The sequence below is a fragment of the Ranitomeya imitator genome, chromosome 6 (genome assembly GCF_032444005.1).
Source record: "Ranitomeya imitator isolate aRanImi1 chromosome 6, aRanImi1.pri, whole genome shotgun sequence".
Lineage (NCBI taxonomy): Eukaryota > Metazoa > Chordata > Amphibia > Anura > Dendrobatidae > Ranitomeya > Ranitomeya imitator.
The window spans coordinates 196,588,383-196,606,553 of NC_091287.1; the positions used below are offsets into that span (position 1 = coordinate 196,588,383).

Here is an 18,171-nt window from a genome sequence, read left to right on the forward strand (position 1 = left end):
GGTCATTCCATGTCAAGTGAACCAATGATTTTTGGTTATAGTTAGTGATGAGTAGGGTTGAGCGAAACGGATCGTTCATTTTCAAAAGTCGCCGACTTTTGGCAAAGTCGGGTTTCATGAAACCCGACCCGATCCCTGTGTGGGGTCGGCCATGCGGTACGCGACTTTCGCGCCAAAGTCGCGTTTCATATGACGCGCTTGGCGCCATTTTTTTCAGCCAATGAAGGAGCGTGGGCAGAGTGATGACATAGGTCTTAGGAGCGTGGATGCCTATCGCCATGTTGTCGCTTGTGCACTGTAGCGATTTGCAATGTGTGAGAGAGAGAGAGAGAGAGGAAAAAAAAAATCCCATTGACTTTTCATTGGTTTCGTGTTTCGGTCGATCCTCGACCTTTCGCCATAATCGGCCGATTTCACGCGACCCGACTTTTGAGATAGTCGGGTTTCGCAAAACTCGACTCGACCCTAAAAAAGTCAAGGTCGCTCAACCCTAGTGATGAGCGAATATACTCGTTACTCAAGATTTCTTGAGCATGCTCGGGTGTCCTCAGAGTATTTTTTAATGCAAGGAGATTTAGTTTTTCTTGCTGCAGTTGAATGATTTACATCCAGGCAACCCCCACGTGTAATTATGCTGGCTAACAGATGTAAATCATTCAGCTGCAGCAAGTAAAACTAAATCTCCGAGCACTAAAAAATACTTGGAGGACCCCCGAGCATGCTCGAGAAATCTCGAGTAACGAGTATATTCGCTCATCACTAGTAATAGTGTGTCAGGGAATGCAAAATGTGAAGAAAAAAATTCTAGATTTTTTTTTTAATGGATTTTCAAAGTTCGGAAAAAGTGCGAATGTCAGTGTTGCTTGCCTTTACATTTCTCCTCATAACTCAGGCTAGTAAAAAGATAAACAAAATAAACACCATTTTACTCAGAACTGTATATACTTTCACCAGATATGTCACAAGAGTATCTTTGTTAATATTTTACCCATGCGAATGCAAACGCATAATTTTAAAATGCATTTCCGAACAAAAACGTTTAACTCCTTTGTGGCCTCGGTTGGGATAGTACGTCCGAGGTCAGAACCCTCGTTTTGATGCGGGCTCTGGCGGTGAGCCCGCATCAAAGCCTGAACATGTCAGCTGTTTGAACAGCTAACATGTGCCCGCAATAGCGGCGGGTGGAATCGTGATTCACCCGCCGCTATTAACTAGTTTAATGCTGCTGTCAAATGCTGACCATGGCATTTAACTACAGCTTCCGGCCATTGGGCCGGAAATGAGCGCATTGCTGACCCCCATCATGTGATCGGAGGTCAGTGATGCGTCGGCATGACAACTAAAGGTCTATTGAAGACCTCTATGGTTGCTGATGCTGGATTTCTGTGAGCGCCTCCCTGTGGATGGCGCTCATAGCAGTTCTGTAATTCTACTACATAGGAGTGATCTATGCATCGCTCCTATGTAGCAGAGCCGATCGAGTTGTGCCAGCTTCTAACCTCCCATGGCTATTGAATCGTATCAAAAGTAAAAAAAAGTTCTAAAAAATATGAAAAAAAATAATAAAACAATTAAATAAAAAATAAAAATAAAACATTAAAAAAAAAATTAAACCTACACATATCTGGTATCGCCGCGTTCAGAATCACCCGATATATCAATAAAAAAAGGATTAACCTGATCACTAAACGACGTAGCGAGAAAAAAGTTTGAAACGTCAGAATTAGTTTGTTTTTGGTCGCCACGACTTTGCATTAAAATGCAATAACGGGCGATCAAAAGAACGTATCTGCATTAAAATGGTATCATTAAAAACATTTGCTCAGCATGCAAAAAAATAAGCCCTCACCCGACCCGAGATCAAGAAAAATGGACACGCTGCAGGTATCGGAAAATTACACTATTTATTTATTTATTTATTTTTTAGCAAAGTTTGGAATTTTTGTTTACCACTTAGATAAAAAAAAAACCTAGACATGTTTGGTGTCTATGAACTCGTAATGACCTAGAGAATAATAATTGCAGGTCAGTTTTAGCATTTAGTGAACCTAGCAAAAAAAGCCAAACAAAAAACAAGTGTGGGATAGCACTTTTTTGCAATTTCACCGCACTTGGAAACTTTTTTCCTGTTTTCTAGTGCACGACATGCTAAAACCAATGATGTCGTTCAAAAGTAGAACTTGTCCCGCAAAAAATAAGCACTCAGATGGCCATATTGATGGAAAAATAAATAAAGTTAGGGCTCTGGGAAGGAGGGGAGCGAAAAAAGCTAGGGTCATGAAGGGGTTAATTTAAAAATGTTAAAAACAGGCACATGTGCACTGCTATGCTCCTAGCTACATCTGTACCAAAATATAAGTTGGGATCGTGATGGGATCATATTTAAAAAAAATAAAAAATAAAACTATTAGTGTCAATTCGAAAATCTTGAATTCAGATCTGTTCATTCTCTGGGCTAAAAGTGTTGGGTCTATATTTACCAAATAATCCATGATTTTTAGATGTTACTGTATTATTTTATTACTAGATGGTAGCCCGATTCTAACGCATCGGGTATTCTAGAATATGTATGTAGTTTATTTATGAAGATTTTAGAATAATACATTGAATACACAGGATTCGGCCGGCCACGACCAATTAGCGAAGCGTGGTTGAAATCCCGCACCAATTTGCGGCCGGACTGCGCCAGACGCTGATTGTTTGCGGCCGGCCACGTAGTATATAGCACCGCCCACGGAGTATATAGCACCGCCCACGGAGTATATAGCACCGCCCACGGAGTATATAGCACCGCCCACGGAGTATATAGCACCACCCACGGAGTATATAGCACCGCCCACGGAGTATATAGCACCGCCCACGGAGTATATAGCACCGCCCACGGAGTATATAGCACCGCCCACGGAGTATATAGCACCGCCCACGGAGTATATAGCACCGCCCACGGAGTATATAGCACCGCCCACGGAGTATATAGCACCGCCCACGGAGTATATAGCACAGCCCACGGAGTATATAGCACTGCCCACGGAGTATATAGCACTGCCCACGTAGTATATTGCACAGGCCGCGTAGTGTATAGCACAGGCCGCGTAGTGTATAGCACAGGCCGCGTAGTGTATAGCACAGGCCGCGTAGTGTATAGCACAGGCCACGTAGTGTATAGCACAGCCCGCGTAGTATATTGCCCAGCCCGCGCAGTACATTGCCCAGCCCGCGCAGCATATTGCCCAGCCCGCGCAGCATATTGCCCAGACCGCGCAGTACATTGCCCAGACCACGTAGTATATAGCAATGTGGGCATCCTATCCCTGTTAAAAAAAAAAAATGTAAATTAAAAATAGTTCTATACTCGCCCTCCGTTGTCCCCCAGATCGCGCGCTCCGGTCCCAAGAGTGCATTGCGGTCTCGCGAGATGATGACGTAGCGAGCCGACGGACGATTTTGTATTTTATTTATTATTTTTAACATTAGATCTTTTTACTATTGATGCTGCATAGGCCGCATCAATAGTAAAAAGTTGGTCACACAGTTAATAGCAGCGTTAATGGAGTGCGTTACACCGCGGCATAACGCGGTCCATTAACGCTGCCATTAACCCTGTATAAGGGCTGACGGGAGGGGAGTGCAGATCGGGCACTGACTGCGGGGAGGAAGGAGCGGCCATATTGCCGCCAGACTCTGTCGGTCGCTGATTGGTCGTGGCTGTTTTGCCTCGACCAATCAGCGACTTGGATTTTCATGACAGACAGAGGCCACGACCATTGAATATCTGTGACAGGAAGACAGACAGATGGAAGTGACCCTTAGACAATTATATAGTAGATGTTACAGCTTAGAAGCAGGAGAGGACAGAGGAGAAAGCTTTGTTCGGGCTCAATCTGAGAATGAACAGGGGTACACAGTGAATGCAGAGCCAGATGACAGGCAGCAGCTCGAACCTCCAAATGCCAAATTCACACCAAATCTTAACACCCATGCAACTTTATCTTAACTTTACCCATGCAATACAGGTCATGTATTGTACAAACCAGGACTACGAAGAGGAGGACAGTTTGTGAAAACAAAGGTTACAGGAAGCAGAACCCATCACAGGGACTCAGAAATACTGGACAGTCATTCCATGTAGTGAAACAGAAAAACAGTGAAACAGAAATAAAAGCAAGGATTTTTTCATTCAGCAAAGACAATGAAGTCCATGAAGTGGTAGAAGGCGGCACAAGATTGGCAATGGATGACATAACTGGTTATGTAGAAAAGCCGCGGAGACCCCATCACGTGTTTCTCAACGCAAGCAATAAATAGCCAGGTCTTTCACCGGGAAGGAACAACCACAGGAAGGGCAACATCCAAAAAGGAAAACCACCTATGCCAAAACATGGTATCCATCCACAGACAGCTGTTTCGGGGTATTTGCCCCTCATCAGTGTGGAGTAGGAAACTGGCTATTAGGAGCAGTGCCTAGTAAAAGGACTATAAACATAAGGATGAATGACCTCGGGGAGATCAAAACATCCTTTTACTAGGCACTGCTCCTAATAGCCAGTCTCCTACTCCACACTGATGAGGGGTAAATACCCCGAAACAGCTATCTGTGGATAGATACCATGTTTTAGCATAGGTGGTTTTCCTTTTTTGGATGCTGCCCTTCCCGTGGTTGTTCCTTCCCGGTGAAAGACCTGGCTTATGTTTATAACTGGTTGTTACCTGTGAATATGATTGGCACTGGTGACTGGCTAATGAACTCTCCAAAGATTGTGAAAATGACGTTGAATTGAATTATTTGCGTCCTTCTGGTCCAGCGCCATCCTTTGTTAATCCAAGAAAGCCAGATATTTTAAAAGTTAACAAAAATCAGATATTAACTCAGGTGGAGCCGAACACCATGACAGGCCGTACATACTCTTTGACGCGAAATGAAATGGCTATTGCTAGTAAGCGCTTACGGACAAGATGACATTTCACCCACTAGAAGGGACAAATTGATGATTAAGAGCCTGTTTAAAAACGTACTATTAATTGTTTGATTAGTTCATATTTTATTGAACAAGGATTTAACTACTGTACTATTCTTCTTAAACACTTCATAAATTACATGTTTAGTGATATAATGGCAAAAAAATTGTTACATGTATAAATAGGTGGTAAAAATATTGGTTCTTTTAATCTTGTTAACATACCGTATATACTCGAGTATAAGCCGAGATTTTCAGCCCAAAATTTTGGGCTGAAAGTGCCCCTCTCGGCTTATACTCGAGTCATGGTAGCGGTGGGGTCGGCAGGTGAGGGGGAGAGGGCGCTGAGGCATACTTACCTAGTCCCAGCGATCCTGACGCTTCCTCTGCCCGTCACACGGTCTTCGGTGCTGCAGCTCTTCCTGTCTGCGGTCACGTGGGACCGCTCATTAGAGAAATGAATACGTGGCTCCACCTCCCATAGGGGTGGAGCCACATATTAATTTCTCTAATCAGCGGTGCCGGTGACCGCTGATAGAGGAAGAGGCTGCGGCACCGAAGACCGTGTGACAGGCAGAGCGAGCGGGACGCCGGGAGCAGGTAAGTATGTAATATTCACCTGTCCGCGTTCCACCCGCCGGGCGCCGCTCTATCTTCGCGTCCTCTTGCTCTGACTGTTCAGGTCAGAGGGCGCGATGACGCATATAGTGTGCGCGGCGCCCTCTGCCTGATCAGTCAGTGCGGAGAGACGCCGGGACCGGACGCTGGGGAGCAGCAGCAGCAATGGCACAGCTTTCTATGGCACAGCTATGGGGCAATACTGAACGGCGCAGAGCACTAAATGGCAGCTATGGGGCAATACTGAACGGCGCAGAGCACTATATGGCAGCTATGCGGCAATACTGAACGGCGCAGAGCACTATATGGCAGCTATGGGGCAATACTGAACGTCGCAGAGCACTATATGGCAGCTATGGGGCAATACTGAACGGCGCAGAGCACTATATGGCAGCTATGGGGCAATAATGAACGGTGCAGAGCACTATATGGCACAGCTTTATATGGCACATCTATGGGGCAATGATGAACGGTGCAGCGCACTATATGGCACAGCTTTATATGGCACATCTATGGGGCAATAATGAACGGTGCAGAGCACTATATGGCAGAGCTTTCTATGGCACATCTATGGGGCCATAATGAACAGTATGGAGCATTATATGTGGCACAGCTTTATATGGAGCATCTTATGGGGCAATAATGAACGGTATGGAGCATCTATTTTTATTTTTGAAATTCACCGGTAGCTGCTGCATTTCCTACCCTAGGCTTATACTCGAGGCAATAAGTTTTCCCAGTTTTTTGTGGCAAAATTAGGGGGGTCGGCTTATACTCGGGTCGGCTTATACTCGAGTATATACGGTAATTAGCATAAGACTGTATTTAGAAAATCACAGTTGAGGATATGATCACCTTTTCTCTTTTGGTTTGTTCAATGCATTCAGGTTGAAAATGCTGATCAAGTTGTGTTATGATTAAGTTTATGTTTCCACGGTCAGGATTGCATCAGGATTTGCTCAGGATTTGATGCAGGTAAAATCTGCACCAAATCTGGGTCACTGGCAGGTCACCTGCGTTTTTGATGCGTTTTTCAAGCGGATTTGTGTGTGTTTTTGTAAGCTAAATAAAGATATACACAAATAAGAACTGTGATGTCATTTCTTGTCCAACCTATTCATTTACATACTCCATTAAAGAATAATGTTTACACAGATAGATAGATAACAGATAGATCTATCGTATCTATCTATCTATGAATCGCATCTATCTATCAAATCTATCTATCGTATCTATTTATCATATCTATTTATCTTATCTATCGTATCTATCTATTATCTGTCTTAGCTATCATTTATTATCTATCATATCTATCTATCGTATCTACCAATATATCTATCTATAAATATATCTATATATCTATCGATAGACAATTGATAGATAATAGATGGATAATAGATACGATAGATAATAGACGATGGGGAACACAATTTTTTAGGAGTTAGGTCAGACAACTGTTCTTAACTAATTTTTGGATGCTGAATCCAGAAATGATCTGTTTTTCTCTATCACGTCAAGTTTTTGAAGTATAGGATTTTTGTCTTCTCAAAAATATGTAAACTACTGTACCTAAAAAGTGTTTTTTTTTTTTTAAATAGTACAAATGTGAACTAAAAATGAACTATATAAGAAATAGGCATGACAAATATGTTTTTTAACACTATCATGTTTTTTTTTACAAAGGAGATATATATATATATATATATATATATATATATATATATATATATATATATATATATGCAAGTATTTAAGGTAAAAATGTACATTTATAGCTTTTTCTGGATTGTTTAACTTGAGGACAATCACGTTTGATGCTCCAGCAATAGTCAGCAATAGTCAGCCATCATATGTACATCCCATCTACCCTGGTAACGGTCTTCCATAACCTTCAAATCTTGGTGAATAACCTTGCTCATCGCTAACCGCACCAAGATTTTCTGGAAAGTTGGCAAGATGGCAATGCAGAAAATGTAGTTTAATACTCATGTTGCAACCAAGCGCTTTGTAGCTCTCCAATAGTTTCTGAACAATTTCTTTGTAATTACTTGCACATGTATTTACAAGAAAGTTCTTGACGACGTCTTTGAATGATAACCAAGCATTCTTCTCAAGATCTGACGTAGTCCCGGTGAAATGTTCATCTTTGATGAGCTGTCTAATTTGTGGACCATCAAACACAACCAGCCTTGATTTTTGTCAATGGACAGTCCAGGAAGTGCCAACATGATGCACTTAAAACAGTCGCCGTCAGTTGGCAATGCTTTTACAAATTGCTTCATGAGACCTAGTTTTATGTGCAGAGGTGGGAATAGTATATTCTTCCTGTCAAAAAGTGGCTGATGTAGAATGTTAGGATCTCCAGGTTTAAGACCAGGCCAATTCGACTCAACCCAATGCTTTTCTCGAGCTCTGCTATCCCACATACAGAGAAAGCAGGGATACTTTGTGTACCCACGTTGCTGACCAAGAAGGAAGCAAACCATTTTAAGGTCAACACAGATGATCCAATTGTGTGTGTCATATTTCAATAACTCTCTTTACATCTCCATGTTCTTCACGAAGAGAGACAGAATGCCCAATAGGGACTGCACCAAATAAATTGCAATTGTGTAGAAGGACACACTTAAGACTCCGCTTTGAGCTATCAATAAACAGTTGCCATTCATTTGGATTGTACATTGAAAGCCCTAATTCTTGTAGTAAACCAGGAATATTATGGCAAAACACAAAACCGCTGTCACACCGAAAGTACTGCAAAAATATACTTTCTCTAGTACGAAAGTATGATACCTTCGCTCCTTGTTCAAGTAACTGTTTCTCATTCAGCCTTGATGCTAGTAATTCTGAAGCTTTTTTTGATAAGCCCAATTCACGTGCTAAATCATTTAACTTGTGCTGATCAATTCCCTTACGAACTGAATCCTTGTGAATTTCAAATTCTGCATAATTGCTGTCACTGTGTTCGTCAACATCACTCAGAACTTCTAGAGATGGTAGCTGTTCGAAAACTGGCACTGGAATATCAGCTGAATGAGGCATTGGTCTGATAGCTGACGGTAGATTTGGATATTCTATTTTACTTTTATTTTTCCTGTTAAATCCTGATGTTTTCACTAAACAGAAGTAACAGTCTGTGGAATTACTTTTTTACTCTCTCCACACCATGGGGATACCAAATGCCAACTTTTCGCGTGTTCCTTTGGTCCACATCTGTAAACTGTCGACACACTGCTTGCACACTATGTGAGGGGCCCATGGCTTATCTTGATCACCGAGTTTTACTTTAAAATATGCAAAATATGCTTGTTTGACAAATGCACTGATGTTTGCCTTTTGAACTGGAATGGTGAAAACACCACAAATATAGCAGAAAGAGTCAGGGTTGTTTAGGCATTTACGACGAGAGGAAGAAGGAGCAGACATGATCTGAAACAAAGGAAATATGTACATATGTAAATAAAACACTGAGATGGAAAGTTACAAGCTTTGAAAACTAACAAAGAAAAAAATCATAAAAGATACATAAATTACAACTAAGCGCCCAATGTAAAGAGAAAAGCTATCACAAATCCTATTTATTCCTACTATGATAAATTTTTTGTGTAAAGATATTGATAATTATGACGTATTGGGAGCTGCACACACCTCTCACCACACTGTCTCAGTTGTGACTACTCTTCCAAGTTGCCACGTAGCTCTATATGAGTCGAATTGTAATCAGATAACAAGTCTTATTACAGATATCAGTGCAATTGTGCTTCTCTGGCAGGTAAGTTGTGGAGGAAAAACTTGACGTGCTAGAAAAAAACTGACTACGTTTTTGGAATCAGCATGCCAATTTTAGCATAAATCAGCTCAAAAACCTAACTCAACAAATTTTTTTTCAAATTGTTCCCTAATAGATTGATAAATAATAGATATATCTGTAAATAATACCAAGCCCGATGTTTAGTAATAAACATAACAAAATGGTAATAAAGAGTTGGGCCGGGATCACACATGTGAGAAACTCGAACGAGCCTCTAATCTTAATTCCCGGCACTGCCGCTGTCACTCGGGAGCAGAGCGTGCTGTTGTATGTAGCATTTCTATGTAGCTGGACTCTCTGCTCTCGAGTGCCGGCTGCAGTGCCGGGTATTAAGATGCGAAGCTCGTTCGAGTTTCTCACATGTGATCCCGGCCTTAAATAAAGACACACACACACACGAAATCTGCGTTAGTCACAATTTCAAGAAACTCGCACGAGTCTCCCACCTCAATACTCGGCACTGCCGCCGGCACTCGGGACCGGAGTGTGCGGCTGCATGTATTTCTATGTAGCTGAACGCTCCGGTCCGAGTGGTGGTGGCAGTGCGAGACTCGTGCGAGTTTCTTGCAAGTGTGACCCCGGCCTTCAGCGCAATATCTGTTTAATTTAAAAAAATATATTGATAAACAGCTGATTGTGAGAACAGTGTAGGTGATCGCTGGAGAGTTATCTCCAGCGATCATCTACAAGTTCTGCTACGTCTGGATGTTAGGCATCCAGATGTAGCAGAGCTGGACTCGTCATGGGACACTCGTTATTAAGGACTACGTCGGACTCAGGGAGTATACTGTTGGTTTGTTATTTTTTATTTTTTCCAGGAGACGAGGGCATAGCATAGATTGAGCGTACAATAAAGATATCAAAACTGTGTGGCGATTTAGTTCATTAAAATACTTTATTCTGCATGTGTGTGTGTTTTATTAACCTTTTCACTACTATGGGATTTCTAATGCTGGGTATCTTAGTGATGCCTCTCCATTACTAAGCGGGCTTAATGTCACCTAACAAAGGTGACATTAACCCCTTATTACCCCATACCCCACCGCTACAAGGGAGTGGGGAGAGGCTATGCGGCGGATGCGCCATTTCAGGGGCGGCTGGGAGCTGATTTGTCCCTTCCTAGGCTATGAATATCAGCCCGCAGCTGTCTGCATAGCCTTTCTGGTTATAAATTAAAGGGGGACCCCACATTATTTTTTGGGGGGTCCCACTATTTTAATAGCCAGTAAAGGCTAAATATACAGCTGCAGGATGATATTCATGGCCTGGGAAGATCCATGTGTATTAACCCCTTCCCAGGCTACAAACATCGGTCCCCCAGTCGCTGGCTTTCCCTCTCTGGCACAGAAAATAGCACGGGGGCCCACGCCATCCTTTTTATCAATATATGGACTCACTCAATTATGTGGGAAAAATTTATGGAATCACCCTCTAAATTTCAATTCCCAAAACTAACACCTTCTTCAAATTAGATCTGCTCGTTATTCTGCATCTAAAAAGGAGTGATCACACCTTGGAGAGCAGTTGCACCAAGTGGACTGACATGAATCATGGCTCCAACACGAGCAATGTCAATTGAGACAAAGGAGAGGATTATCAAATTCTTAAAAGAGGGTAAATCATCACACAATGTTGCAAAAGATGTTGGTTGTTCACAGTCAGCTGTGTCTAAAATCTGGACCAAATACAAACAACATGGGAAGGTTGTTAAAGGCAAACATACTGGTAGACCAAGGAAGACATTAAAGCATCAAGACCGGAATCTTAAAGCAATATGTCTTCAAAACAGGAAATGCACAACAAAACAAATGAGGAACGAATGGATGGAACCTGGAGTCAACGTCTGTGACTAAACTGTAAGAAACTGCCTAAAGGAAATGGGATTTACATACAGAAAAGCTAAACGAAAGCCATCATTAACACCTAAACAGAAAAAAACAAAGTTACAATGGGCCAAGGAAAAGCAATCGTAGACTGTGGATGACTGGATCAAAGTCATATTCAGTGATGAATCGCGAATCTGCATTGGGCAAGATGATGATGCTGGAACTTTTGTTTGGTGCCGTTCCAATGAGATTTATAAAGATGACTGCCTGAAGAGAACATGCAACTTTCCGCAGTCATTGATGATATGGGGCTGCATGTCAGGTAAAGGCATTGGGGAGATGGCTGTCATTACATCTTCAATAAATGCACAAGTTTATGTTGATATTTTGGACACTTTTCTTATCCCATCAATTGAAAGGATGTTTGGGAATGATGGCATCATTTTTCAAGATAATGCATCCTGACATAGAGCAAAAACTGTGCAAACATTCCTTGAAAAAAGACACATAAGGTGATGGTCATGGCCTGCAAATAGTCCGGATCTCTATCCAATTGAAAATCTTTGGTGGAAGTTGAAGAAAATAGTCCATGGCAAGGCTCCAGCCTGCAAAGCTGATCTGGCAACAGCAATCATAGAAAGTTGGAGCCAGATTGATGAAGAGAGTTCGACACTCATTAAGTCCACGCCTCAGAGACCGCAAGCTGTAATAAAAACCAGGGGTGGTGCAACAAAATACTAGTGATGTGTTGGAGTGTTTTCTTGTTTTTGTTTGTTTTTCATAACTCCTTAATTTTTTCCCACATAATTGAGTGAGTCCATAATTTTTCCCTCTGCTTGTTCTAAAAAAAAAAAAAAAAAAAAAAAAAAAAAAGGAACCATTACTGACTACAACATTTTTTTCTTAATTTCTTTTAGTGTTTATTAAAGCCAGAAAGTTGCCATTTGAAATGACTTTAGTTTTGTGCCATGTCTGTAATTTTGTAGAAAAAAAAGCAGATCAAACTACTGAATGAACATTCTTCAAGGCCGGTGATTCCATAATTTTTGCCAGGGGCTGTAGTATAAAGACAACTAACATGACAAGCTTGGAGAAAGATCTGAACTTTACTCAAGATTCAGAACAATGGGAAAAAATGTATTAAAACAATATATAAATCCAATATATGCACTACGCTGCATGTAACTTATTATAAATTGATCAGAAGATGGTACTTCACCCCATTTACACTTAAAGGGGTTGTCCACTACTTTCAGTTAACCCCCCAATGTATCCCCCCGGGGCCCCTAATGAATTTTATGAATACCTTCTGTTGCTGTTTTCGCGTGTGAGCGGCGCTATGGCGGCGGCTGAGTCCGGGTCACGTGACCCCCAGGCTGCAGCCGCCGCTAATTTCCGCCGACATCACGTCACGTCTTCCCGGGCCCCTAATGAATTTTATGAATACCTTCTGTTGCCATTTTTGCCTGTGAGCGGCGCTATGGCGGCGGCTGAGACCGGGTCACGTGACCCCCAGGCTGCAGCCACCGCTAATTTCCGCTGACGTCACATCAACTTCTAGACTCTGGAAATTGACGTGACGTCAGCAGCAGGCGTGACCCAGCCTCCACAGACAGCAGTCACTCAAGAGTGACTGGGGTGGGGGTGGGCGGGGCTGGGATCTGCTGGCCAGCCGTGCTCATGTGCTGAGATGTGCGGCAGCGGCGGGTGGGGGTCTGCGTGGTAAATCTGCCATCGGTGGATCTGCTGGGGGTGGGGAGTCGGCAGAAGATGCTGGAGTGTGAGCGGGGGGGGGGGGGGTGCAGTGGAGTCATTGGTGTGTGTGTCTCTGTATGCAGACATCATCCGATGGGACTGCAAGTCCCATCGGGCTATGCCTTCTACAGTAACAGTGAGTGACACTTTAGCCAATGATGGGACAGTAGTAGCATCATCTGGCTGATGTTGAAAAAAAAAAACACAAACATACATATACAGTACATACAACATACATTACACACATACAGAACATACACCATGTGACATGCGACATACAGTACAACATGTGACATGCGACATGACATGCACCATGCGACATACGACATGCACGATGCGACATACGACATGCACCATGCGACATGTGACATGCGATATGTGCCATGCGACATACAACATGCACCATGCCACATAAGTACATACAGTGTGTACATACAATATACATGTAGACATACAATACATAAAACATAGAGTACATACTCACCATCACTTGTCACTTTGTTCCCCGAAGCCAGTGTCACCTGTAAAAAATATTAAAATAACAAACACACACTATACTCCCTGATCCGCAGAAATCAAATTAAAACGAGTGTCCCACGATGATCTCCCGTGGAGAGCAGCAGCATCAGCTGATGCGACCGCTCTCTAAGGGCTCCAGGAATTCAATGATTCATAATGTATTCCCAACAATGTATTCCTACGCCCCTGTGAGAAAATAGTCCCTAGTCTTACTTCTGGCACTGCTGTGTGAGAAAGTTCCCATGCAGCTTTTGCCATAAAGTGAGACCCTGAACTGAGGTAATCTCAGTTATACACTGCAGGAGCCATTGTCTCCTGTCAGTGTGTCACTGGAGGTCTATAGAGCGGTGACATCACCCGATGTCACTGTTCTATGGGGGGAGATCGTCGTGGGACATTCGTTATTAATTGGACTACGACGGACAGGTAGTATATGGTTTATTATTTTTAATTTTTTGCAAGCGATCGAGTATGGCAAGTATGGTTAAATTAAGAATATTAAAATACCTTTTTCTGGCTGTCTTTTTTAACTCTTTCACTACTATAGGATTAATAATGGATAGGCGTCATATTGATGCCTCCATTATTAACCCGGCTTAATGTCACCTTACAATAGCAAGGTGACATTAACCCCTTATTGTCATTGTCCCATATCCCACCGCTACACGAAAGTGGGAAGAGAGGGGTTAAGTGCCGGAATTGGCGCATCTCACAGATGCACCATTTCTGGGGCGGCTGTGGGCTGGTATTTATAGCCAGGGGGGCCAATATCCATGGCCCCTCTCTAGGCTATGAATATCAGCCCACAGCTGTCTGCGTAGCCTTTCTGGCTGTAAAATATAGGGGGACCCGATGTCATTTTTTTTGGGGGGGAAGGGGGTCCCCCTATTTTAATAGCCAGTAAAGGCTAAGCAGACAGCTGAGGGCTGATATTCATAGCCTCGGAGGGGCCATGGGTACTGCCACCTTCCCAGGCTACAAATATTGGCCCCCGACCATCGGCTTTCCCCCTCTGGCGCAGAAAATTGCACGGGAGCCCATGCCATTTTTTTTCATTTTTTTAAAACTGAAAGTGCTCATTAACCCCTTTCTGCCAGCTGACGGAATAGTACGTTAGCTGGCAGTATCCCCCGCTTTGAGGTGGGCTAAGGCGGTAAGCCCACTACAAAGCCGCAGCTGTTTTCAATACAGAAAAAAATTTACATGATCGCTAAACGGCGTAGCGAGAAAAAGAAATCAAAAGCCTAAATTATGTTTTTTTGGTCGCCGCAATATTGCATTAAAAAACAATAACGAGCGATCAAAAGAACATATCTGCACAAATGTGGTATGATTAAAAACGTCAGCTCGGCACGCAAAAAATTAGCCCTCACCCGACCCGATACCTCAGAAAATATAGACGCTACGCATATCGGAAAATGGCGCAATTATTTTATTTATTTTTAGCAAAGTTTGGAATTTTTTTTCACCACTTAGATAAAAAAATAACCTAGACGTGTTTAGTGTCTATGAACTCGTAATGACCTGGAGAATCATAATGGTAGGTCAGTTCTATGCTGTGTGCACACGTTGCAGATATGGGTGCAGAATTTTCTGCACAAAATCTGCATCTCCTTGCATGAAACGCAGCTGCATTTTTGATGCGTTTTTTTTCACGTTTTTTTCACGGTATTTGCACGGTTTTGATGCAGGTTTTTTGAGTGGTTTTGATGCAGTTCTTGGTGCGGTTTTTGGTGCGTCTTTTGCGCTGTTTTGATTCAGTTTTTGCTGCAGTATTTGGTGCGTTTTTTTGCGTGGTTTTGATTCAGGTTTTTGATGTTTTTTATGCAGTTTTTGGTGCGGCTTTAATGCGGTTTTGATGCAGTTATGGTGCATTTTTGTATGCATTTTTGAAAGCTAAATAAAGATTATTGAACAAAAAAAAAAGATTTGTGATGTCATTATTGTCCAACCTCCTCTTTTACATTTGTCCAACCCACACTCAATTACACACACAGATAGACGATGGATGAAATGGATAGACAAATCTACATATAGATCTATGGATGCATACATCTATCTATTCATATATCTACCTATAGATATATCTGGATAGATATCTGTTGATGTATGGATTAGTGTAGGGTGCGTGTCGGATTACATCCGAATTAGCTGCAGATTGGATGCTGCATACTTGTAGTCCCATTGGATGATGCCTGCACACACACCCCAAAAGACCCCCCCCACAGCCCCGCACACACCCAGAACAGCCCCGCACACACCCAGAACAGCCCCGCACACACCCAGAACAGCCCCGCACACACCCAGAACAACCCCGCACACACCAAGAACAACCCCGCACACACCCACCGCCCACACAGTTCCCTCCTCCCGAACTGCAGCGTTTCTCGGACCACATCTGCAGCAAAACTGCAGATCTTTTTTACATCTGCGATTTTGCTGCGGATGTGCCCGACTCAATGAAAGTCTACGGGTGCAGAAAAGCTGCAGTTCAGAACAAGTGACATGCTGCGGAAAAAAAAGCTGCGTTTCGGTGCGGCTTTTTCCACAGCATGTGCACAACAAGTCTGCGGCTCCCATAGACATACATTGGTTGTGCACTACACTGCGGATTTGATGCAATTCTGTGCAGCAAAAAACCCTGCGGATCTGCGTTCCAATCCGCAACTTGTGCACACAGCCTTAGCATTTAGTGAACCTAGCAAAAAAGCCAAGCAAAAAAACAAGTGTGGGATTGCACTTTTTTTGCAATCTCATCGCACTTTGAATTTTTTTCACATTTTCTGTTACACGACAATGATGTCGTTCAAAGAACTTGTCCCGCAAAAGAAAAGCCCTCCCACGGCCATATTGACAGAAAAATTATGGCTCTGGAAAGAAGGGGAGCGATAAACGAAAAAGCTCCAGGGGTGAAGGGGTTTAGAAACATGGATATGGACATATCTATGGAAATAGACATAGATATATAGATACATATCTATCTATCTGTGTAATGGAGTGTGGGTTGGAAAAATGTAAGAGGAGGTTGGACAGAAATGACATCACAAATCTTTATGAAGATAGAGGAGGGAGGGGTTTGGGTGTGTTTTGGGGTGGGTGTGGTAGGTTCGGGCTTAGTGTCCAGTGCGATGCATCATGGAACTTGTAGTATTAGAGCACAATAACTCAGGAGAAAGGAAGTTGTCGATTAACCCCATGAGAGCTGGATCCAGCAATGAAGATGTGCTGCCACAGCGTGATAAAAGGTAATATTGCTAAAATAAACACAGCGGATGTCTTCAGTGGAACATAATAGCAAGATTTATGAAAAAAAAATTATTGTAGTGGACAACTTCTTTAACCCCTTTACCCCCAAGGGTGGTTTGCACGTCAATGACCAGGCCAATTTTTACAATTCTGACCACTGTCCCTTTATGAGGTTATAACTCCGAAACGCTTCAACGGATCCTGGTGATTCTGACATTGTTTTCTCGTGACATATTGTACTTCATGATAGTGGTAAAATTTCTTTGATAGTACCTGCGTTTATTTGTGAAAAAAACGGAAATTTGGCGAAAATTTTGAAAATTTCGCAATTTTCAAACTTTGAATTTTTATGCAATTATATCACAGAGATATGTCACACAAAATACTTAATAAGTAACATTTCCCACATGTCTCCTTTACATCAGCATAATTTTGGAACCAATTTTTTTTTTTGTTAGGGAGTTATAAGGGTTAAAAGTTGACCAGCAATTTCTCATTTTTACAACACCATTTTTTTTTAGGGACCATGTCTCATTTGAAGTCATTTTGAGGGGTCTATATGATAGAAAATGCCCAAGTGTGACACCATTCTAAAAACTGCACCCCTCAAGGTGCTCAAAACCACATTCAAGAAGTTTATTAACCCTTCAGGTGTTTAATAGGAATTTTTGGAATGTTTAAATAAAAATGAACATTTAACTTTTTTACACAAAAAATTTACTTCGGCTCCAATTTGTTTTATTTTACCAAGGGTAACAGGAGAAATTGGACCCAAAAAGTTGTTGTCCAATTTGTCCTGAGTACGCTGATACCCCATATGTGGCAGTAAACCACTGTTTGGGCGCATGGGAGAGCTCGGAAGGGAAGGAGCGCTATTTGACTTTTCAATGCAAAATTGACAGAAATTGAGATGGGACGCCATGTTGCGTTTGGAGAGCCACTGATGTGCCTAAACATTGAAACCCCCCACAAGTGACACCATTTTGGAAAGTAGACCCCCTAAGGAACTTATCTAGAGGTGTGGTGAGCACTTTGACCCACCAAGTGCTTCACAGAAGTTTATAATGCAGAGCCGTAAAAATAAAAAATCATATTTTTTCACAAAAATTATATTTTTGCCCCCAATTTTTTATTTTTCCAAGGGTAAGAGAAGAAATTGGACCTCAAAAGTTGTTGTCCAATTTGTCCCGAGTACGCTGATACCCCATATGTGGCAGTAAACCACTGTTTGGGCGCATGGGAGAGCTCGGAAGGGAAGGAGCGCCGTTTGACTTTTCAATGCAAAATTGACAGGAATTGAGATGGGACGCCATGTTGCGTTTGGAGAGCCACTGATGTGCCTAAACATTGAAACCCCCCACAAGTGACACCATTTTGGAAAGTAGACCCCCTAAGGAACTTATCTGGATGTGTGGTGAGGACTTTGACCCACCAAGGGCTT

General features: G+C 42.4%; 1 protein-coding gene across 1 annotated transcript in view; it reads left to right on the plus strand.

Annotated features, from left to right (window-relative positions):
• The window catches only part of TEX10 (testis expressed 10), a 633,649-nt gene that overhangs the window by 373,905 nt on the left and 241,573 nt on the right, over positions 1–18,171 (plus strand). The gene's annotated exons all lie outside the window — the stretch shown is intronic.